The sequence below is a fragment of the Triticum aestivum genome, chromosome 7B, assembly GCF_018294505.1.
Source record: "Triticum aestivum cultivar Chinese Spring chromosome 7B, IWGSC CS RefSeq v2.1, whole genome shotgun sequence".
Classification (NCBI taxonomy): domain Eukaryota; kingdom Viridiplantae; phylum Streptophyta; class Magnoliopsida; order Poales; family Poaceae; genus Triticum; species Triticum aestivum.
The window spans coordinates 758,708,731-758,734,533 of record NC_057813.1 but is presented as its reverse complement, the minus strand read 5'-3'; the positions used below and the strand labels follow the sequence as shown (position 1 = coordinate 758,734,533).

Here is a 25,803-nt window from a genome sequence, read left to right as displayed (position 1 = left end):
AAGAAGAGTGAGAGAGGGAAGATGTGGGGGGTAGGGGAAAGGGAAGAGAGGAGATGGGGGAGGGGAGGGCGGGTGGGGAAAGGTGCTGGGCTTGTGGGGCTTAGCAGTAGCACGGGTGGTAAAACGCGCTGCTGATAATAAATTAGCAGCACCGCGCTTCCCACACAAGCACTACTGCTAACTGGGACCAACAGTGTGCCCAATTTGAAAATTAGCAGCAACGATCTCAGAAAAAGCACGCTACTACTAACGCTTTAGCAGTAGCGCGGGTCGAGACAATGCGTTGCTGCTGAATGTAGGTTGGCGGACACTGTCGGTCGATATTTGTAGCAGCGCGGGTTGCTCCAAGCGCGCTACTGCTAAATCCGTTTCAGTAGCGAGTTTTGCAAGCACGCGCTGCTGATAATTAGTACTAGCGCCCCTTTTTGAGCCGCGCTGCTGCTAAGATTCTGTGTATAAGGTTTTCCTTAGTAGTGGTCGAGGGTCCTCGAGGGGTCGAGGGTCGAGGATCATCGAGGGGTCGAGAGGGGGACGTCGATCAACCCCCTCTCGCTAGGCCAACTCTCGAGGACACCCAAACCATGGAAAAAAACATTGTCGATCTCGTACCCCCTCCCGCCCCTACCCGACAAACTCTCTCGAGATTTATAGGAGATTTGTCCATAATGCCCCCATTATGGATGTGCATAATTTAGTTGATCCATATTTCCCCTGATCTCATCTACCATCCTATATGTGCATGTTCTCTTGTGTCAAAGTATTGAACCCTTTAACACTAGACAACATGACATACAGAAGGGTAGATGAGATCAGGAAAAATAGGGTCCATTTTTTCTGCACATCCAGAATGGTCCCATCTTGTTAAATCCCTTGTTTGACATTCATGAGAAAGGCGGTCCGAACTTCGTACATTCATGAGAGAGGCGGTCCTGGCCAAACCCTAGAAGCCTTGCCGAGGCCACCACAAACCCTAGAAGTGTCGAGGCCACCCAAATTTACCAAGTTAAAAGAGCGTTGTCGAGGCCACCCCAAACCCTAGAAGTGTTGTGATTAGCTAGCTAGGTCTATGTTTGCCACTATTAATATATCCATCTCTCATGTTTGTATATTAATTGCCATGTTGTAATATTTGCAGAAACTATGGATAAACAAAGAGACTTCGACCAAGAAGAGATATTGGAGGACATAATCCGCGACGGTGCTGATGTCTTATCGTTATTTATCAACGAAAACGATGGTCTGGAAGAGGAAGTAGGCTACGGTGATCGAATAATGGAGGTCGAAAGTCATGATCATGATGGCTCCCGCGACCGTGATGACGGCTTCGGTGACCGAACGTAGTCGGGATCAGCTGTTGTAAAGTCCGGCGAGGTGTGTATATATATATTAATTAAGCCTGTGGTGACTAGCTAATTGATGCATTAATTGTTTTGTACATATATTAACTCTTCTTTCTTATTTTATAGCCCTCCGGATCGAGCCAAACTTCGGTAACGAGATGAGGACCAAGGACAAGGTTGCGCCAGGATGAAAGGTTCACGATCACAGAAATCGTGGGCGATGGCCAACCGATTGAACCCCTCTGGACCAAGGAAGCATTTTATGCTCAGTGCGGGGTTCTTGTTAGGGACATGATCCTGATCAGCATCCACCAATGGTATAAGCCTATGACCAAAGACCCTCAAGTTTCTTATGTCGAAGATAGACAGAAAGATGATCTTTGGACCGCGCTAAAGGAAAATTTCACCGTACCGGCAGACCTACCGGCAGAGGAGGATCCGGCTAAGCCAGTTATAGAGCCATTGCTCAAGGCTTATGCTCTCAAGAAGATGGCAGATCTATTTAGGAGGTGGATGAATGAGTTGAAATCAACGTATGTCGATAAAAACAAGACTCCAGAATTCACTAGCCGATTTGAGAAGATAAGAGATCACTGGGCCACATTTGTGGCCCATAAGACATTAGAGAAGAGTAAGAAGATGTCAGTGACAAACAAGATAAATGTTGCAAAGAAGGAGCATCACCAACGCACAGGGTCAGGTGGCTACCTCAAATCCCAGCCGTTGCGAGACAAGGTTGAGAGTGTCCTGATTGCTAAAGGGGTCGAACCAGAGACATTGCACTGGCTAGACCATTCAAGGACTTGGTTCTTCGGTGTTGGGGGAACTTTGGACCCTGGAACAGGGAAGTGCGTTTGGACGGACGAGCAACTTGCAACACCCATCACGAAGCTTCAGGCAGCAATCAAGGCAGCACAGGAAGGGACGTTCGTTCCTGACAGGGAGAGCGACGAGCTCACAAAGGCCCTCGGGAATCCTGAGCACCCTGGACGAACACAAGGCACGCCAGGCTCCGTTGGGTGAAAGGTTGGGTTTCCCAACGCAGGCGGTTATAAAACCCAAGATAGGAGGAGGAAAGTGGAGCTGAGCAAACTGCACTAGCTTCAGGCAAGGGTACGAAAGCTAGAGGAACGAAAAGCTGTTGAGAACCAGCGAGATCCTGCCCAAGCTACCCTAGAAGCTACCCCCGCCATCTTAGCGGAGAAGCAGAATGGCTTCCACCGAGCTCATTCAGCAGCCTGACTTCACGGGTCCTAGCCACCCCGTGGATGCTATCACGGATTCACACCAGTGCCAGCTTATGACGCAGTGGCAGAACCTCCAAGTCAAGGCGGTTGTCGGCTCTGTGTTCCCTCCTCAACCCGACACAACTTTTCAATGCCTTTCGATTCCATAAGGCTATGCTGTTGTGATGGTGGATGAAATAACAGAGGGATTTGAGCAGCTCCAGCTTGACCACCCTACAGGTGAAGGGGAGACTCAGTTTGATCTTCCTCTGAAGACTCCATGTCTATGGCGGAAGGAGCACATCAAGCTTCTGAACATCACGCCTCCGCCTCCTCCTCCTCCTCCGGCGAGTCAGTCGGGCACTCCGCCCCCTTTGCCTCCACCTCGGGCGAGTGATCAGGGCACTCCGCCTCCTGCTCTGGTGCGTGAGGGCAGCAGTACTCCGCCTCCTTCTCCGCCTGCTCCGGCGCGTGCGAGCAGCAGTACTCCGCCTCCTTCTCTGCCTTCTCCTGCGCGTGCGAGCAGCCCGCCTCCTCCTCCACCTCATAAGCAACGGCGGAACATGGACGGCGCCGCTCTGGCTGCTCCGGCACGTCGTAGCACTCCGCCTCCTTCTTCTCCGCCTCGCAAGCAACAAAAGAAGACAGCCGCAGCCGCTCCGGCTGCTCCTACATCTAGCAGTACAGCCAGAGGCGGGAGGCAATACAGATTCGGTGCATCTCTCAACCTGTAGAGAGTTACCATACGAGATGAACGTGGAGGAAAACGAGTAGGTCGTTCAAGGCCAAGTGAACGACGTCTTTGAAGCGGTAAGAGCTAAGAAACATCCACCTCCGGAGGAGAAGATAGATCCGGTGAAAGCGAAGCGCACTTTGGATGCCCTGAAGCGAGGACCAGCGTCTCTGCCGCAAACCAACTATGACCGCATTACTGAAAGTGTTGGGGAACGTGGTAATTTCAAAAATTTCCTACACACACACAAGATCATGGTGATGCATAGCAATGAGAGGGGAGAGTGTGTCCACGTACCCTCGTAGACTGAAAGCGGAAGCGTTAGAACAACGCGGTTGATGTAGTCATACGTCTTCACGGCCCGACCGATCAAGCACCGAAACTACGGCACCTCTGAGTTCTTGCACACGTTCAGCTCGATGACGTCCCTCGAACTCCGATCCAGCCGAGTGTCGAGGGAGAGTTCCGTCAGCACGACGGCGTGGTGACGATCTTGATGTTCTACCGTCGCAGGGCTTCGCCTAAGCACCACTACAATATTATCGAGGAGGACTATGGTGGAGGGGGGCACCGCACATGGCTAAGAGATCAAGAGAGCAATTGTTGTGTCTAGAGGTGCCCCCCTGCCCCCGTATATAAAGGAGCCAGGGGAGGCGGTCGGCCGGCCAGGAGGGGCGCGCCAGGAGGAGTCCTCCTTCCACCAGGAGTAGGACTCCCCCCTTCCTTGTTGGAGTAGGAGAGGAGAGGGAAGGAGAGAGAGGGGGAAAGGAAAGGGGGGGGTGCCGCCCCCCCTCCTTGTCCAATTCGGACTTGGGGGGGAGGGGCGCGCAGCTGCCCCTTGGCCGCCTCTCCTCTTCCTCCACTTGGGCCCATGAGGCCCATTAACCTCCGGGGGGGTTCCGATAACCCCTCGGTACTCCGGTATATATCCGATAACCCCCGAAACCATTCCAGTGTCCGCATTTAGTCGTCCAATATATCAATCTTCATGTCTCGACCATTTCGAGACTCCTCGTCATGTCTGTGATCACATCCGGGACTCCGAACAATCTTCGGTACATCAAAACTCATAAACTCATAATATAACTGTCGTCGGAACCTTAAGCGTGCAGACCCTACGGGTTCGAGAACAATGTAGACATGACCGAAACACGTTTCCGGTCAATAACCAATAGCGGAACCTGGATGCTCATATTGGCTCCCACATATTCTACGAAGATCTTTATCGGTCAAACCGCATAACAACATACATTGTTCCCTTTGTCATCGGTATGTTACTTGCCCGAGATTCGATCATCGGTATCTCAATACCTAGTTCAATCTCGTTACCGGCAAGTCTCTTTACTCGTTATGTAATACATCATCTCGCAACTAACTCATTAGTCACATTGCTTGCAAGGCTTATAGTGATGTGTATTACGGAGAGGGCCCAGAGATACCTCTCCGACAATCGGAGTGACAAATCCTAATCTCGAAATACGCCAACCCAACAAGTACCTTTGGAGACACCTGTAGAGCACCTTTATAATCACCCAGTTACGTTGTGAAGTTTCATAGCACACAAAGTGTTCCTCCGGTAAACGGGAGTTGCATAATCTCATAGTCATAGAAACATGTATAAGTCATGAAGAGAGCAGTAGCAACATACTAAACGATCAAGTGCTAAGCTAACGGAATGGGTCAAGTAAATCACATCATTCTCTCAATGATGTGATCCCGTTAATCAAATGACAACTCTTTTGTCCATGGCTAGAAGACATAACCATCTTTGATAAACGAGCTAGTCAAGTAGAGGCATACTAGTGACACTCAGTTTGTCTATGTATTCACACATGTATCATGTTTCCGGTTAATACAATTCTAGCATGAATAATAAACATTTATCATGATGTAAGGAAATAAATAATAACTTTATTATTGCCTCTAGGGCATATTTCTTTCAGAAAGGACATATATGGACGCGAAGCGGTCGGGAAGTACTTGAAGTGATCAAAGGTTACGAGAATGAAGAAGTGGTTAAACAATTCCCCAGCTTGGCGAACTAGTGAAGCAATCGTGCCCCTCGCTCAAGGTGTCTAGCGATATCATTGCTAATCATCCGGGATGTTGCCCGGTACCAATCCTGGAGATTACCTGCCCGACGATGCACATTTTGATACAATGGAGGTGGACGTATTCAAATACCGATACGGGAAGCCTCTCGTCAAACCTGGTCATCCTCCTCTAACAACGATGATGCGAAGATTCCATGATTGGTACATGGACATCTGCAGCAAGTCTGGAAAGGATACTTTGACGCTGAGGGTTGAAGAGGAGCACGACCTCGTTGGAATTGATCTGTTGTCTGTTCCATATGAGGAGTTCTTCCAGTTTTTCAATCAAAAGGCCCTCGACAAAGTAATCATCACTTGCTATTGTCTATAAGTACTACTTCTGTAATTAAGTCTCTATATATAGCTCAACTCTTTCATTGCATGTATATATAATTATCATCACTATATTATGCAGATTGAAGATCGCCGAATGCAAGAAAATACAAATCGATGATATTGGGTTCATTAACACAAATCTTATAGATGAATGGAATGTTAAACATGATGCCAAACAAACCGAGGCCAACTTGCTACGAACGTTACTTCGAAATCAAAACAAAGATACAATACTCTTTCCTTATGAATTCAAGTGAGTGTTACTATCTTGTGCATATTTGGTTTCCCTTATTACTCGAGGTTATAGTAATGTAACTGATGAGTTATGCATGCATGCGCAGCTTCCACCTCATTCTGCTAAAGATTAAGCTTGAGAAGATACTAGTAACCATCATAGACTCGAGATGAAAAGATCCCGAGGAGTATGCGACCATGACTAAAATGCTCGAGAAGTAAGTTCAATCGGTCATTATCGCACCATATCGGCAACTTTATTCATTTTCTGATACCAAGAAATTGTTTCCTTTGTCTGGCAGGGTTTGGAAAAAGTTCACCGCACAAGCTCCGGGACTGCCGACGAAGCTGCGATTTAAACACCCGAAAGTAAGTACTACTAGCTAGTTCCGGGCATCTCCCATTGATTCTAGCTAGTTTCATCAATACCATTTAGCATTCTTGCTTATCATTTTGATTGACCTCTATTTCTTGTAAAGTGGTTGTGGCATGAACCCGGGAATAATTACTGTGGTTACTACATTTGCGAGTTCATCCGCCACACAACCTGTGAGCGGGGCTACTCTGACAGACAATATGAAGTATGCAAGTAATAATATTCACAATTTTATTTTATTACCATCATTGGTGTTGAGTTTCATTCGTATATATGTATTGACCCCCTTCTTTAAATTTGATGTTTCAGATGCGGGATGAACTCCTACCACAAGATCGCATACGAGCAATTCAAGAGGAATTTTTAGCGGGATTCTTTCTTGACCACGTCATCGATAAAGACGGAGAATACCATGTGAATCTTGAGTTCAGATGTTAGGGGATTGTAAGAGATCTTATATTGTATATATTAGGCAGTAGCATCGGATAGATATACGAAAACTTGTTGTTCGACCAATCTCTCGGAGAAGGAGAGGTCGATCACTTCTCTCTGTATATGTTCATGACGATCTTCTGTACTTAATGGTTTTGTTCATTTTCTTACTAGCTAGCTAGCGTGTCGAGTCCTCTCTATACGTATAGTACGTAGCGTCGACCAAGCATGGAGTTAAGAGAGGACACTTCTCTCTATTAGCTAGCTAACACAATATATGAAACCCCTAAATTAACCCTACGAAACCCCCAACCCCCCCCCCCCCCCCTTCAAAAAAACAAACAAACACCCCAGCCCCTGAACTGCTGATGCGTGGATGCCTATTGGTCCCTGTTGGTGCTACCAACCGGGAAAAAAGACCCTCCTACCTGCGCAAGCCGCAGCGGCCATGTGGCGGTTCCTGGGCGAACCGGAACTAAAGGTATTGGGCTTTAGTACCGACCCTTTAGTCCCGGTTTGGGAACCGGGACAAATAGGCCTTATGAACCGGGACAAATGGGCATTTTTCTACTAGTGGCTCTGTGTCTGGGTAACTTGGAGGCTCTATTGATGTGTAATCAAATCAATAAGTTTGTTAATAATGACCTCGATCAATTCCCAAGTCTTCCCACTCATAGCTTGCTAAGTCTAGCCAATTATGGATTAACAATATCTGTATCACATCGAGACTAGCAGGCTCCGTTAGTTAAGTCTTCTCATACCTGTAGCTATGTCGGTCAGATTTGACGATGCACGTTGCAAGCAAAACAAAGTCAAATTTGCCGATGTTAGCTTGATCTGAGAGTTCACATTTACATTAAGAGTTGCGAGGGCGCCTGTGCGTTTATGTGTGTTGTGTTGTTTATGCCCACCAGCCGGTGCCTAATCGCGTCCTCATTCTCATGCATCTCATAGATCAACTATGGCAAGATATATTGGTCTCGCGCGGCGCAGATTCAGTGATTGTCAAGGATCATGTCAGTCAATCTGTAATGTGATGTTAGCTAAGCTAGCTAGTACTCCCTCCGTTAGGAATTATTTTGTCACAAAAATGGATGTATCTACAACTAAAATACATTTAAATACATTCATTTTTTGGACGAGTAATTCCAAACGGAGGGAGTAGCTACTAGACCAATGATTGGCCTAGGCAGGTCCATTCGTCCTCCCCTCCCCTCGCGTCGCCCCTACTCGGGCGACTCGGGGGTCCAAACCCTAGCTCCGCCGCCTCCTTTTCCCCTCCCTTCCCCCCTCGCCGCCGCCTGAGGCCACCGCCGGGCAAGCCCGGGGCGCCGCCGAGGAAGGTGGCGGCGGGGCCTGGCTGCCCTGCCTCTTCTGCGGGGGGCCAAGGTCCCCGGGGCGGCGGCCCTGTCGGAGAGACGTCACCGGCCCTGCAACAGGCGGTGGCGGGGGCGTGGGCCGGTGAACCTGGTCGTGTGGACGGCGGGTGAACCGGAGGACGGGTGGCGTGGTGCAGCAGCAGATCGGCAGCGCCAGATCTGGCCGCCCCTACCTCCCCTGTTTGGCGAGCTCCTCCCCAGCCAGATCCTGCCTGCTCCTCTGCGGGCCACCAGGTCTCGCGCCGTTGGGGTAAGGGTGGCGGGGATTCGAAGACCGGGAGAAATCCCAGGCCGGCCTCGCCGGTCTTGGCGGCGGCGGCGCTCGAGGGCGCCGCTCCCCTCCTTGGAGGCGCCGTTCAGGTCAGATCCGCCGCCCCCTTCCCCTCTAGTTTTCCCGGGTGAAAACCACAACTCTGTTGGGCGGCGGCGGCGCCCTTGGCGTCGTGTTCCTTCCTGAAGGCGCCGTCTTTGGGAACTAGGTGGGCATTGGGCTTGCTCGGTGATGTGGTGGGTGTGCAACGGCGGAGGTAGCTGGCCGCTACTGCTCTTCTCCGCCCGTTCCGGCATCTCTTTCTCATTCATGTCCAGTCCGTGGATTTGGTGGTGCTCTGCTCCAGGTGAGCACTCCGTGGCTTGTCGGGTGCGCTCGGTTCCTTCTCCAGATGCAGCCTGCCGGTGTCCTTCCTCCCAGGTTCTAGGGTGAACCGCGACACTGTCAACGGTTCCGCGCCTTCGATCCAGACGAGGAGGCAGGGGCTTTCTTTGACAGTGGAGCTGGGAGGTCATGGCATGTCGGGGCCGCTGGCGATTTGGCGATGGCGTGCCCCTCCTCGCCGTCGGAAGTGCTACTCATGTGCTGACATTCTCCTACTTCCTTGGTGACCCGTACGCGATTGAGGATCTACACATCTCCGAGCTGCGTGTCTCCATGTTCGATCTTATTTAGCTTGGTGTGTGTGAGGCTTGTGAGCTGCTGTCCAGCGTCTTTGTACCTTGTCGTTTTTCTGTTTTCTTGTGTTGGTTTCGCGCTTGTATTACTATTCCTGGCCGGTTGATGGCTTTGTTAATTCAAAGCCGGGCTCCTCTAGAGCCTTCGTTCTAAAAGCTACTAGACCAATTAATTACATCACGAACTTGTGTGGAAGCCGTGGCCATCTGTTGCGTTGTTAGCAAATCGAGGCTCCATGGTTAGGCTAATCAGATCAATGAGTTTCCTAATTAATTACGCCCTCGATCGACCCCTCAAGTATTCAACAGATAGCCAACTTGTCTGAATCGTGTTCAGCCCTGCAGCTAGAGGCTCCCTCAATTAATTAGTAGGACCTCGATGGTCTCAAAGTCTTCTCCCAGCTAAATCTATTATAACAATTTATTAGTGATTGGTCAATTGGTCGATAGCTGGCTGATAGCTCTGGTTCTTCAGATCCAGATCCAGCTTTGATTATAATGTTAATTATTTTTTGTCCGATCGATGCCATGATCAAATGCCCTATTCCACATCAAACTCCTAATAGTTCACTACAGCTATGGTTGTACATCTAGCTTTTCCAAAATTAGAAGACATATGAGATGCTTATTCACATACATGAAACTGAACTTAATTTGGTGATCCCAGCACATCATATTCAGATCTGGCCGACTACTAATTATTAAAGGAAACAGATGGATGAGTTGTGGGTACACCTATGCTTAGCAAGACAAAAAAATAGCGCGCTATATAAAAATGGCGCCGGACATTAAAATATGCTACTGGTGTACCAACGACCCTCCTGCATTTTATATGGTGCGCTAATATATAGCATGCGCTTTTTTTTTGCGGAAAGCTAATATATAGCATGCTAATACTTCGGTGCTCTGTTGTGGGTGCTCTGTTGTTTAAACCATCCGATAGGTTACTTTAATTAGATGACGTTCAATTGTAAAGCCATGATTTAGCTAATAATTCGGAAATTGCTCATAATTTTAACACGACCCTCCCACATTGAACCCTTTTGTTCGATTATGCTCTTTCAGTTGTTTTCAATCCCTGCAAATTTCTGTAACTCGGAGTTTGTTTACTAAGTTGTGAAATATACTTATTTGGACCAATAGTACAACCCCATGTGGCGACACATGATAGCGGCCAGCTCATGTTCAGTTAATGTGAACAGATGCTCCATCGGCTGGCAAATCCAATCCAGGAGTTTCTTAATTGGGACGTCGATCAACACCCCAAGTCTTCTGGTTTAACGGTGTCCTGTCTATATGTACACGTATAGATCGGGACAGTGGAGGTACAGGTATGCACGCAAAGGAAAGTCTACTTTGATGCTGATACAAGTTAGCTAAAATTTTGGATTCGCCGTCACTCTCGGATCCAGCTGGATGACAGCTAAGCCGGCCTCTCAATTTTATATATCTTTAGAAATTGTCTGAAATATATATGCGTAGGCTGATTACTGGTGGGTCAGTTGTTGAGTTCATTAAGCCGTCCCGGTGACTAATCGTGCGACTAGTTCTGTGTCTAATCACATGGATTTACCAGTTAATTGATCAACTATAGGTACCACATGTTGCGTTGTTAACAAACAAGATTAACTGTCTAGTTTGCAAGTCTTGATTGCAGAAGTAATATACTACCTCCATTCCTGGCAGTTTAATTTAAACTGCCCAAACGTCTTATATTTAAGAATGGCGATAGTATTTGGTTGATTCAAGACACTACATTTATGAAGTACTCCCTCCGTAACTAATATAAGAGTGTTTAGAAAACTATTTTACAGAACTGTCAACTTCAGACAATAGCTTTCAAAGGAAGCGTTGGTATTCTATTTCAAGAGCTAAAAGACCAGAAGATGTCTCAAGAAAAGGCTTAGCCTTGCTAGTAATGTATATCAATTATTGGCATGGCCTGTTCATATTTTCTATTCCACGTCTTTATTACAACTATGTTTGCACATCAAGCTTTTCTGAAATCAATTATTGGTTACAGCTGTGACAGCTGAATTCTAAATTCAAATAAACCGACGCATTATTGTTGATTTTCAGTAGGTTAGTTAGTAGAGTTTCAGACTTTCAGTTGAGAAAGCCATGATTTTTTTTCTTAGATAAGGGGAGCTTTATTACTAAAAGAATAAGTATTACACCAAGCACACAGCCAACCAAGTCGATGTTCGAAAAGTTAAAAAGGTTAAAAATTAGGAAAAATACAAGCAATGATCTAGAGATAGTATAACGCCTACAATGAGGGCGGACCAATCCGAAGATCATGTTGCCATCCATGTCGTATAAAAGTATCCCTCGCCGTAACCTCCAATCATGTACACATCTCCGTAAATAGGTCTAGATCCTCCACACGTTGTAGAGATGACCATAAACGAAGTGTACCAGTACATCTGTAGATAAGCTGCAGAAGAGAAGATTTTTTGTCGTTAAAGACTTTATCATTTGTACATAGCCAAAACGACCAAATAATGGCTAGCGCTCCCATCCTGAGAAGAATTCTAAACTTTTGATCAATCTCATCTAACCAGTTGCTAAATATGTTAGCAACACTACGTGGAGGATAGAAGCCAAAAGCTACTTGGATGGCGGACCATATAGAACGAACCAATTAATTTGCATTAAAAATTAAGTATTTTATTGTCTCATCATGACAAAAAACACATTGTGTGCTTTCATGTCAATTTCTATTTCAAGGTTATTTTTGATAAGAATGACTCCTGTAGGAAGATACCATGTGAAGATTTTATTTTGGAGCGGTATCTTTATTTTTCAAATCATCTTGTTATTATCAACTTTCACGTCCTGCTGTATGAAATCTCTATACAGGGACTTCATCGAGAATTTACCACTGGCTTGCAAGTTCTATCCATGGAAAGCCATGGTTTAGCTAACTCGATTGGTGCTCCGCGTTTGGTTACTGTGGACTAAGACTGAATCGTCCAGCGAATCAGATGAATCGGTTTCTTAATTAGGATTTGGATCGATGCCAAACTCTTCTCATCACAAATTTACCCAAGTAGTATTGTTTAACCATCCCTCGAAAAAGAAAAAGTATAGTTTAACCATGCCTGTCAGATCTGACTAGCTACTGTACAATCACATGCATGAACCAATTAATGAATCAAACTTGCGTGGTGCAGGATCAGATTCGCTGAACCGGCAAGGATGTAGTCCATCGATGTATTGGTGCAGAAAAGCCAGCCGGCCGGGGTACCTCCAGTTGCCTTGTCAACTCCCAACTCCTTTTGAATAGACACAATACAGGAATAGGGCTCACCGCTTCATATATCATCGAGACTTGACACCAAGCATCATCAGTTGCTAGCCAGCTCCATCCATCCTAGCACACCACACCACACCACACCACAAAAGTAGTTGTAACACAGAAGCAACCAGGCAAACCCACATTTAGGAGAGTATGGCGGAGTTTGCCCTTGGGCTAACCAAGACGGCGGTGGAGGGGGCAGTCAGCAGAGTCAAGTCGGCAATCGAGGAGGAGGCGAAGCTCAAGGTGCGCGTCCAGAATGACCTGGTGTTCATCACCGGTGAATTCCAGATGATGCGGTCCTTCCTTAACGCCGCCAACTCGGAGCGCAACAAGAATGAAGTCGTGAGGACATGGGTGAGGCAGGTCCGCGACCTTGCCTTCGACGTGGAGGACTGTGTTGAGCTCGTGGTCAGCCTCGATAACAAGTCCACCTGGTGGTGGCGCCTTGTGCCGTCCTGCATCTGGACGGCTCCGCCGTTGCCATTGGATGTGGCAGTCACCGAAATACAACAACTCAAGACCAGGGTGGAGGATGTAAGCCAGAGGAACACCCGCTACAACCTCATCAACCACTCCGACTCCAGCTCCAATTCTGCAGCTACTATTGTCTCCTCTCCAACGGAGGCGCTTATGCCAGACAGTGCCTACCTCGGTGTATCATCAGCGTTCCACATCCTATGTGATGTGTGGGAGGCCGCTGGGAAGAAGCGAGGTGGCACCGGTGAGCTCAAGGAGATTATCAACCGTGAAGGTAGCGATCTTCAAGTCATTTCACTATGGGGAAGTACACCATCTGCTCACTTGGGGGCAACTCACGTTATCAAGGAGGCGTACAATGACCCACAAATCCAGCAAGAGTTCAATGTCCGTGCGTGGGCAAAGATCAAGTGTCCTTTTGACCCCGAAGATTTCCTCAAGAGCCTGCTCACTCAGTTCTACGCCACCTCCTCCCACCAACCAAACCACAACATCAACAAGTCAACAACACCACAAGAGCTCGAATGGTGTGCAGAGATGGTGGCACAAGCACGGAGCGACAATCGGAGCTGGATCGCACGGGCTACCAACCTAGTCCGCTCTATGGCATCCTCCACTTCTGACATCAAAGCCAAGTTTACAGATCGTAGGTATCTCGTCATCCTGGAAGATGTACGCACTGTAGCAGAGTGGGATGTCATCAAGATGTATCTACCATACACTAACAAGGGCAGCCGGATTCTCGTGTTGACGGAACACCTGGGGCTTGCGCTTTCCTGCACAAGGAAGCCGTACCAAGTATCAGAGCTTAGACAATTCTCTCATGGTCAATCACTTTGTGCTTTTTTCAATAAGGTATGTACCTATGACCGGAATAAAATCAAATGCTTCCATGAAAAATAGTATTAAGGTATATTTGATCTGATTAATTGTTGAAAAGTTAATCCCTCTGATCCAAAAAAAAGTGTTGCAGTTTTCAACTAAGGTTGTATCAAGTTTTTTCTTTTCTTTTCTGGATGCTAGTTTTCACATACCTGGTAAAATTCATGTTTTAAAACTTACTCCCTCCGTCCCATAATATAAGTGCATTTTTTACACTAGTGTACTATAAAAAACGCTCTTATATTATGGGACGGAGGGAGTATAATATATATATAGTTCCATTGAGAATTCAACCATCCACCTATTTCTACTCATGCATCCATCTTCTGATGAGTTTAACCATGACATACATCTACATACTCTCGATCTACATATAGTTTGATTAGTTTCATTACTTACTAGCGTGTGAGGCTCACGGCCATGTGATCTGGTTTGGCTCAGTTTCTCCAGTCTTCCTTTGATGTGTGTTTAAAAAAATAATCTTGTGCTGATATGCCTTAGAAGCTTTTGCAGCCGCTACTGAATTGAAGAAAAACATTAATAACATTTGAACAAGTAAGCTAGGAAGAACTTAAGAATATTCTAGATAAAATGTTTCACATAGCAATGATATTTAATATACGGGTTCATTAGATGTATGTGAATATCTAAACTGCATATTCGATTCCAAAGATGCAAAAGATAACATATGATGAAAAATGCTTTACTCGATAAATGTCGCGGCCATACTGGCATTTATCGATGTATGTGTAGTTAGTATGGCAATATGTATAGAACTGTATTTAATATGAAGCCGTTAAAGATTCCAGATATTCATCTCACAATTTTAAAGTATTTTTATTAATAAAAATAAAATTCAACTTATTTTACCTGAACCATTGATTTGGCTAATTTTCCTCTAGTAGAAATAAAATATTTGGCTGCTCACTGGTATATCAAACAACAATAACAACTTGAAGCAAAAAGAACATAACTGAAAACATTCATACATGTGCATTTGCGGATGGAGCATAGACATGTTAATTTCTGTTTCAAAATATGACATCTTAAATGTCTAAACAAGTATCTTTGTTTCTTCACATCACAAGTCATAAATTCTTTCATTTCAAAGCATCTTCAGAAGTATGTACTTAACACCACAAGCTACATGTATGAATATTCTCAGATTTATATCTAAAATTTGAGTTGTGATCCTGTCACGTCAATAACTTGAAGTGTCATGGTCTGGGCGGTAAAGGGAGCCCAAAGTAGTGTGAGTGGAAATGTGAGCCAAGCCAATACTGTAGAAAGAAATGCATATTTTTTCCTTAAATAGTTTCATGGATGCAAATAGAATCATGTGTACTAAGTCCGGGCTTATTTGTAGTTATATCTTTTTCACACATGCAAAACCCAAACATTCGTGCACATAATATCTTCCAATGTTGTAGAATGTTGACTGAATGGTTGCGGTGCGATTTAGCAGTTGTAATTGGTTGCATATATGCAGGTTCCTGGGCGTCGTGGTGATATGAGTGAAATTAGTTGGCAGTTAAGATGTGGTGGTGTTATCTGTGTGTGGGGAACTCGACATAAAAAATCAACTCTTGTTGATGACGTGTACTCCAGCATAACAAATAAGTCGAAAGGCTTTGATGTTGATGGAGTAGAATTTAAAATACAAAGCTGGGTCGATGTACCCAAACCGTTCAATTTGGAGTGCTTCTCCAGACGCCTTCTTTTGAGTTTCTACTCTGATGACTTTGGAGCCAAGGAAATTTCGGTAGTGGATAGGATGGGAGACCAAGGTGTAACTCAACAGTGTCGCAGGTTTCTGCATGAAGACAAATGTCTTACCATTATTAATGGTCTGGAGTCGGCGGGTGACTGGGACCAAATAAAATCTATAGTTTTACCCCAGAATATTAGAGGATGTATCCTTGTCGTTGCAAAAGATGAGTCTATTGCCAGATATTGTGCTGACAAGCAAGATCGTGCAATCAACATTAAAGATTTGGAAGCCGACATGATTCTTTGTCACTCGGTAAAGGTATGCATGGTTTGTTTCTGTTGATAAAAGTATGCATTGCGTCCCATAATGATAATTCAACAAAGCAACTCTTGACCTAATTGGTTTGTTCAACAATTTTATCCATTGCAGAGTTGTCAACACTATGCAATTGGAGGCAAAGAGGCTTCTTACAGGGGTCAACTTTTCTCCAACAGAACAGAAGAGGCTGGCATATGGATGAATAAATTTGGCCATGTTGTGCGTTCGGATTGTCTGGTTTGGGACGTTAAATCAGCTTTGGAATGCCCTGGATTGATCTCTTTATGGGGGGCTGCTGGTGCTGGGAAAATTCCTCTCGTTAGATGTATTTACTACATCCAAATGCTGACTATGAACCATGGACCTGGTTACATAATCGGTGGTGAAAATCGTGGAAGAATTTTCCTGAAATATACAAAGTTCAGCTGGGTCAATGTGTCATATCCCTTTCATTTGAAGGAATTCTCTTGGAGATTACTTTTGGATTTTCATTCTGATGATCTTGACGCCAAGGAAAAGGCCGCATTTGGTATGATGAAAGGGGATGACCCAACTCAAGGGTGTCGTGAATTCATGAATCGACATAGATGCTTAGTTATTATTAATGGTTTGTGCTCCACACATGACTGGAACTTGATAAGAGACACTCTGTTGCCATTAGAGAATAATAAAAGTGCCATCGTTATTATTACAAATGAAGAAAGTGTCGCCACACATTGTGCATATCACAGAGCTCAAGTGTTCAACATTAAAGGTGCAGAAGCTGTAGATGCACTCCGTCCATTGAGAAAGGTAGCACATTACTGTATATATACTATTATACTCCCTCACCTTTTCATTTTAGTTACATTAACAGTTACGCATCTTAACTTGCAGGGTTGTGGATACTCTGGAAATGAACGCGATGCATCTTGCTTTTTTTCCAGTCGGAGGAAAGAGGCAGCTCACTGGAACAGCACATTTGAACTTGTTGGCCGTCAAGATAAAGCGGCTGGTGAGCTTATGGATCATTTATCGACTCATGTTGGTTTGATATCTGTATGGGGAATTGCCGGTGTTGGGAAATCAGTTATTGTGAGAAGCGTCTACTATAAAATATTGCTGGGTATAGAACAAATTGGTTTGGGTGGCGTGGGGCGTAGGGTTGATAGTGAAAGCTTTACATCTTTCAGCTGGGTTGACGTGCCAAATCCATTCAATTTGACGGAATTCTGTTGGCACTTACTTTTGGATTTTCATTCTGATGACCTTAAAGCGAAGGAAACTGTGACAGTTGGCTTGATTGATGGCACTCTAGATCCAATTATGCAATGTCGCAAGTTTCTACGTAAGAAGTGCTTCGTTATTATTGATGGTCTACTCTCTACACATGTGTGGGACTTGATAAGAGATGCCCTGTTGCCTGCGACCATTGAAGGCATCATTATTGTCATTGCGCATGAAGAAAACATCGCCACACATTGTGTAGAACATGCATACCGGGTGGTTAACGCCAAGGGTCTAGAGCCTGGAGCAGCACTTTATCTCTTTAGAAAGGTATGTTCATTTGTTCTAGTCTGAAGCTTGTAGCTCTCGTTAATTTAATTCTGTATTTTCTACATACGTAGTGCTATACATTGAAATCCGTTTCACTGAGTTGACCATTTTCCTTGTATACATTCACATGCTTTGACGCAGTCTTGCCTTCCTAGCTAGCCATGCATGCTAATGTACCATTTTTTGCATTCAAATGTAGTAGTACTTGTTTTTTTTTTCATATATCAAGGTTTGAGATTGTTAACCGGGTCTGCCACCAACCACAAATCTTTCTCCTCCAGAATACCTATGAGTGTATACCTTGCTTTCCAAATTTTAAAATGTTTATACATTTTGGATGGAAAGTCTGATTTATGAACCATCTAAATTTTTAAGCTCCAGTAGATCTCTTAAACAAGACCAATAACTATGCATCTTTGAAATAATGTAAACATTTATTTTGGGATGGGTTACGTTGGAAAAGAAATCCCCCTCCGTGCAACTTTGGTCTACTGCATCGTGAATTAATGTTAGTCCACAGAGCCGCAAATAGCATATGACCATGAATCAATTTTCCACCTAAGAGTATGACTAATAAGGTAGTAACCAGCAGTCCTTGAGTAATTAACGCTAGCTAGTATAATGGGCTAGCTATTACTCCTTTAAGGCCACCTAAGTAGATTAGCTATTACGTAAGCTTTAACCATTTAATGTTTACATGTGTGGGAGGCAAGATAGCTGGAGAAATGCACATCCTAGGGAGGGGAGTGAATTGCGAAAAACATCGACATTGAAGGCTAGGGTTCCAGAAATCACACTTCTACAGTTTTGTGCCAAAAAACACTAATTCTGAGCCTAATTTTTTGCAAAAAACACTAGTTGACGGCTTTGATCCATTTGATGTTGATTATGACAGGTGGGACCCAAATTTGCTGACGTGGCGTAACGATTCAGCACAGATGGCGTTAGACGGTAGTCAGTTCCAAATTTACAGAACAGCCCCTTGTATTTTGCACAGACACCCTTCGTTCATAATAGAGAAATGCAATCAGCCCCAGCTCGCCCATCTCGCAGCACTCATCTTGCGGCATGGCCGTTGACAGTACTCACCAGCGGCATAGCCGTCGCGGACCTCGGCGCAGGTGGCAAGCATCCCAAGCCTCCATCTTCCCTGCCGGCGTCGCTCCACCCTGCCTTCTTCCGCCGCGGACGAGCTGCGGGACGAGGCGACGGCCAGAGCAACGGGCGGCGGCGGCCAGAGCAACGGGAGGAGGCGTCTGCCAGAGCAATGGGATGGAGAGGAGGTCGGAGCTGGAGCCGCGCCTTGCGGGCCTCCCAGGCAGGCGCGTCCCGGAGCAGTGGAGGCCACGGCGGCGGCCAGATGTAGCCGGATCCGGCGCGACGGCGGCAGCCGGGAGGGGAGGGGTGGCGGCCCGGTGAGGAGAGGGGAGGGGCAGCGGCGACGGGCGCATCCCGGAGCAATGGTGGCCACGGCGGCGGCGCAGGCACATCCCGGAGCAGTGGAGGCCACGGCTGCGGCCTTTTTATCTATTTGACCCGCGGGGAGCTGGCTATTTGTTTATCAATGAAGGAGTTTTTGGCAAAAAAAAATCATCTAACGTCGTTTAGTTCGAACCGTTATGCCACGTCGACAAAAGCGGGCTCCACATGTCATAATCATCATTAGAAGGGCCAAAGTCGACAACTAGTGTTTTTTGCAAAAAAATAGGCTCATAATTAGTGGTTTTTAGCATAAAACTGTACAATTGCGGTTTCTGCAACTCTATCCTTCAATGTCGATGTTTTCTGCAACTCACTTGCGCGATGGAAAATATCCTTCTTTAGAGCTTGCAATGGCAAAAGAGGAAAGAGTGATAGTTGGAGAGCGCTAGCGAGAGCAGAGCTCTCGCTCGCAGCTGCCCCCAACCACACTTTGACTCATCGTGTAGGGACATCTCAAGCCGCCATTGTCTCAGCGGGGAGATCGGTATAGACCACTCATGTAGCATCATCTCCTCCTCTTCTCCCTCTTGCCACCTGCACCTATCTCCCTGATTTCCATATCCTCCAAGGACACCCTCACTACTACACCCATTCCTCCAGCTGGAAATGGGAAGGGTGTTCAAGTCCGGGGCAAGCCCCCCAAGCACCTTTTTTAGCACTGGTGCAAAAAAAGGCCCCAACCACACCCTCAAGACGTTGTTTTGCGCCGGATTTGGGCAAAAATAGCCCCGGCAACCTCAGGCAAAACCCAGCCCATCGGGGTGCACTTGGGACCGCCGGCGTTAATTTTTGCATGGCAAAACCCCACCGGTCAGCCTCTCTCCTCTCTATCTCTCCCCTCCTTTTCCTGCTAGGCCCACCAGTGCATGTGCATGAAAAAGGAATCTCTCTCTCTCCGCCTCCTCCGCCCCACCTCTTCCACCCCGCCCCGCCTCCTCCACCCCTCTTCCGCCGTCCCCCGCTGGTTGGCCCTGTGCCGCTCCACATCACCCCGAGCTTTGTGTCTCCCTCCTTGTAGCACCGCGCGGCCGCGCGCCATGGCGCACTCCTACCTCTCCGCAGCTCGCATGGCGGCGGCGCTGCGCCTCATGTTCCAGGCCGACCACGCCGCGTTCGTGTTCCCCCGCTCGGCGCACGCATCGTCGTCCCGTCCGCACGCACACCGGTTCAATGCCGCTGGTCCCGTCTGAGCCGGTGGAGATGGAAGCACCGACACCGGGAGCAGCGCCACCAAACTGTACTACGGGAACCTTCCTCCTCCGCCCCGCTCCTCTTCCTCGCCTTCCCGCCTCCTCCGCCCTGCCTCCTCCGCCGGCTCACGCACGCCCCCGCCCCAGCCGCCTCCCCTGCCGGCTTGCGCTCGACGCCTTGCACTCGCGCCCTCCTCTACTCCGCCAGTTCGTGCTCGCGCCCTCGCTGCCGCCGCCGCTGCGCGGGGACGGCGCGGGCACGGGGGCCACCGCCGCCGTGGCGTCCACCTTGGTGGAGCTCGGGGCTCATGCTGCTCAAGCTCGGCAGCGAGGCCGGGCCGGCCGTGGCCTGCGGCGGGTGCGGCCTGGGCACGGCTTGGGGTGGACACGGCTGGAAACTTTTTCATCCCCAGGCCAAAATTTCCGCCGGCAGCCCCCCCCCCCCCAAGCGGCGAAAAAAATGCTTCCTAATGGGCTCAAGGGCTGGAGTTGCTCTAAAGTTGGAGCTCCAGACAACGGCCACGTGGAGCTCCTTTAGTCCCGGTTCATAAGTTAACCGAGACTAATGGTTTTGGGCTTTAGTCCCGACCCTTTAGTCCTGGTTCCAGAACTGGGACTAAAGGCCCTCTGGAACCGAGACTAAAGGCGCGTTTTCTACTAGTGAGATCTCAGGCCATGGAGTGGTTCTACAATTCCTTAAGACTATCCACAATGGGAGTAACATAGGTAGTAACGTCACACATATCTAGATAAAATAGATGATGTGGTAAGCAATAAATGAAGAAAGAGACGAAAGTGGTAACATAGCTAGTTACTAGTAGTATGAGAAACATCACACATATCAAGGCAAGATGTGTCTGTAGCCTAATAAATGAAGTGTTGCATGTTACCATACATATGTTACACCCCATTATATATAGAGGTAGTAACATAGACTGGTAACATATATATGCATGTTACAAGTCTATGTTACTACCCATTGTGGCTAGTCGACCAAGTGGACACTGCTCCTTCTAGTGATTCTACCGCTATAACAATTGGGAATGGTCGGTTGACTTCCTTCTGGCACAATGATTGGTTAGAAGGACAAGCTCCCAAGGATTTGGTTCCTGATCTCTTCCCTTTGTATACCAAGAAGAGGACCACCGTGCTTGATGCACACAATAGCAACACTTGGATGGCAGGGCTACGGAGGATCACTCAAAGTTAGACTTGAAATAAGAGGCCTTTTATACATTTCCTGAAGGAGTGGTAACTTGGCCACTTCATTAGAATTGAAATTAAATTTCCGTTTCTTCAAAGTACTTGAGGTTTCGGTGGCCGTCAGCGCCCCTTGTCATGCACTGGCCATATATGACACATTGGTTCACCAGAAGCAGGTAGTCCCTCTTTAAGCGTATTCGAACTTTTTTCGCCAGCTCTACGTCACGCTACACCCCAAGTTTGGACGCTCTTGTTGACTATATTAATTATTTTTTATTTATTCAATCCATATGAAAAACACGAGGACAAGTCAAGGCAGTAGTCGAAGTAGAAAGCCGGATGCGAGTAGCCGCATCGTTCTGTCTATGGGGGATCGCAAAGGCTGGAGATTTGGATGCCTACTCTCCCATACAACCGTGCATGTTGTCACTGGGGTGGAGTAGCCAGAGGTTCAAGGACGAGGCATGGCAGGCGGCCGCGTAGGTGCTTCAACGTGGTGTTGAAGAGAGTTATTTTATGGGATTAAACTTCAACCCATGTCATGACACCACACATGGTCCTCTGAGATTTTCCAGAAATTATTGTTGTATGTCTGTAAAGCCCATCTACCTTTCAACATCTCCTCCAGCACCAGTATTCAGTATTGTGGTGTGACTGAATGGTGAATCAGGCATTGTGTAAATCAGAAAGAGTTATTTGACTTTCTTGTAATTTGTTTAGATCAGTTTTGAGGATTGCCTCATTATCTCTCCGATCTAAACCAAGCATGATTTTCCCACCACCTCAAGGGATGCATCTTTCTTGCACAAAAACTGTTTAAGTGAGACGAACCACATGAGGCACACCACTATATATGTGTTCTTTGTCACATAGTGAGTATCTTAAAACTGGCATTCAATGGACAAATGACTGAACGTCAACAGACAAATGGGTCGGCCCTATTGTATGAGACTAGCATCTAATTGAACATTAGAAGAAGCGTTATTTTCAGTTAAATTTGTCAAGTAAGGAACTCATGGAATAGAGTCATCGAATTTTTATTGATGACAACTGTGAAAGACCTAATAAAGTTCCATAAGAAAATCCATCAGGGCCAGGTCTCGCCTTTAGCAATTAACTAATTTTTTATCATTTTGTACCCTCTGTCAAGAGAAGCCAGGGTAGACAAAGCTTGACATTGGAGGAATCTATAAAGATAGAGCTGAAGGACTGTAATATCATCAAACAACTAGGCATGGATAGGATTGTAAGAAAGTTAGCTATCCACTTGCCAGAACCATGAGTTATTGTTGTTGTCATCGCCGTTGTGGTTGTCATTTTGAAGTTCATTCGGTGATGGCTTTATTTTGATTTCTATGTTTAGTTTGATCTAATCTAGTCAGTATCATTTCCAGATTAAATTTTTGTTCATCATATTGAATTTAATCAGATTATTGATCTTAGGTAGCTTTTGGCGGAAAGTCGTTGACTCCAAAGGAGACTAAAATTTCAAAACTTACCATGGCCAAGTGTGGAAGACTCCCCAAATTAATAGTTGCTATAGGTGAACGATGCCGCGCATCCAAGGGGCACAAACGTATACCTTTGTTGAAGAACTTAAACAATCACTTCATGGACAGACTGGAGACGGACTCAAGATACCTAAGTTTAAGGGGTCTATTTAGTTGGATGCAGGCTTACTTTGATGCTCTCTCAGATGCACTCAAACCATGTGTCTTCTATCTCTCAGTCTTCTCTGCAGACTACAATATTAGGCGAAAAAGATTGCTGAGGCGGTGGATCGCTGAGGGCTACTCTAGGGAAAATATTGGAATTAGCACGAAGGAGGACGGGGAAATATTGTTCTTCCGAGCTGGTCAATCTGAGCATAATCCAAGAACCACCAAGCAAGCCACCCAGGTGCTCGAGACGAAGCGTTTATGCATCAAAGGGCAAGGTTGATGGCTTGTGCCAAGTCAACGGTTTCTTTCATGGATACATCATCTCACGACCAATGGAAGATAACCTTGTGTTTGAACTGGAGGGTTATTCTAGTGCCAATTTCAAACAAGTAGGACAACACCTCGCCATAAGGAGCAGTTGGGACAGAGATGAGATTGTATTTAAGAGCATGGACTTGTCACGACTAAGGTCATTGACAGTGTTTGGGGAGTGGAGATCCTTTTTCATTTCCATAGATATAAACATGAGGCTGCTTAGGGTGCTGGATCTAGAAGACACATTAGATGTAATAGATGGTGACCTCGAGAAAATAGGGAAGCTACTACCTCGTCTAAAGTTTCTGTCACTACGAGGATGCAAAGAGATTACCCGTCTCCCAGATTCATTGGGTAGATTGAGGCAGTTACAGACTCTAGATGTCAGAAACACCTGTATTGTTAAGTTGCCACCGGCTATCATCAAGCTTCATAAGCTACAATACATTCGTGCTGGCAGACTAGACGTCGCTCATGAACCAATGGATAACCCAGGCGTACCAGCAGAAGAAGAGGACGATTCTATATCAACATCATCAGATGAGTATTATATGTCATCATCAGAAGACAGCTTGACATCAACAGAAGATGACAATGACACGGTCACATCTTTAGCAACACCAATAGCAGATGTCACGAGCACATGCCAACCGGAAGCAGCAACACCAGCAGTAGATGATGATGACATGAGTGGAAGCCAACAAGAAGCAGCAGCAGTAGATGGCCATGGCACGAGCATAAACCAGCTTGAAGCAGCAGATGTGGACCAGACATCAACTACAATAGCGCCATGGAGGAGCAGGGCACACAACTTGATGTTATCCTATTCTTGCAACTGGTTGTCTAAGATGAAGAAGGAACATCGTGGACGCCAAGGACTTGATAATAATAATGGCATTGGTGTAAAGGTTCCTGCTGCAGGTATTGGGATTCTAACGGCCTTGCATTCTCTTGGCGTTGTGAATGTTAGTGGAACGATTGGGAAGAATATCCTCATGGAGATGAAGAAGCTGTCCCAGTTGCGCAAGCTCGGGGTGTCCGGCATCAATCGAAAAAACTGGCAGGATTTGTGTTCAACAATATCGTGCCTAGGCCATCTCGAATCCTTGTCGGTGCGACTCGATCATGTGCACAAGGGGAAACAGGATTTGTGTTGTCTGAGTGACATCTCCAAGCCCCCAAAGACACTGAAGAGCCTCAAGCTGTATGGAGGAAATGTACATGTGTCGCCAGTTTGGATGAAACAGCTTGGCAATATCACAAAGGCTCGTGTCGATGATCTTGAGTTGACAATATCAACGCAAGAGGATATAGACAACCTAATGGAAGTTTCATGTGCAGGTGCGTTTCGTCACCTTTGTATCATGCCGATTCAAGATGGTGAGCTTTGTTATGGTCTAGAGGACAACCGAGGCTGGAGTGGGGATTTGTACGAAGCCGCCAAAGTCCTCAAGATAAACTGCGGCAGATACAAGTTGGTGCTAGTTTTTGGAATTTGGACAGCGGAATACGCAGAGGTTCTGGTATTTCAGTGCTCTAGTAGTGAGGCGTCTTTGGAGGTCTCTAGGCTAGAGAAGTTATGGAATCTCAAAGAAGTGTGGCTCAAGGGTTCCTACAGCGAAGCAGTCAAGCAACACTTGCAGCAGAAAGTTGACGACCTACCAGAGGGGAGGAGAAGAGTTGTCCTGAAGCTAGAGGAGACCCAACAGTCAGCTCCACCTACCCCTTCTGCGTGTCTGAGATGCCTACGTGCATGAGTTGTCGCTTGGTGATGTAATGGAGTATTGTCTGTGGTGCAAAAGTTAATTCAGTACTCCCTCTGTAAAGAAATATAAGAGCGTCTAGATCACTTCACGGTGTGTAGTGATCTAAATGCTCTTATATTTCTTTACTGAGGGAGTAGAGGGAGGACCTATTATTGCCAGGGTTACACCTGATGTTTTTCTTTTTAAAATTTAAATTTGACATCTGATGTTATTGGATGAATATACATGAAGCTGAAAGGAAAGCTTGGGGCTAGTTTCTGATTTGCATCTTTGTCAAACACGACTGATGGTAAACAGCAAGTGTGGGCAGAGGTGCAAGGAAAGATGACGATACTAAAGATGAACATTCGTTGCTCACTGAATTATGCACATTCCATCCACATGTACTCTTTTTACAATTTATAAGGACAATGTATCGGGACAAAACTTTTTTGCATCTCCCATTTTCTGTCCTTCATATCTTTGGGCTCTCAGCAAAATGTACGAGACATTGGTCATCACTCCGGTTGGCTTGAATATATTGGATAGCGAAATGTTTGAGATTTAGTCCATTGATCCTTGGGAGCAAAACCTTTTTGTCAGACCGTGGGAGAAAAAACTGTGGCCATGCTGGCCCATCACTTCAAGAAGCATCATAAGGACAGACTCATGTATAGCCTGACTGGATTAATAACGGTTTCCGTTAGCATAGGCTTTTTTTCCTTGCTTGAGTCATCTCTGTATCCATAGGTTTGTTTTTTTATATATCCCTGTATAGCTAGCTAGCTTAGAGTTGTATAGCTCCCTACTGTGCTGATCAATAATAGATAAGCAAAGACGCTACGCCCGTCATTCTTATAACTGCTGAATTTGTAGTAGATA

General features: G+C 46.2%; 1 pseudogene; it reads left to right on the top strand.

Annotated features, from left to right (window-relative positions):
• The first annotated feature begins 12,444 nt into the window (after positions 1-12,444).
• Positions 12,445-25,322, top strand: LOC123162800 (uncharacterized; annotated as a pseudogene).
• Positions 25,323-25,803: the final 481 nt, after the last annotated feature.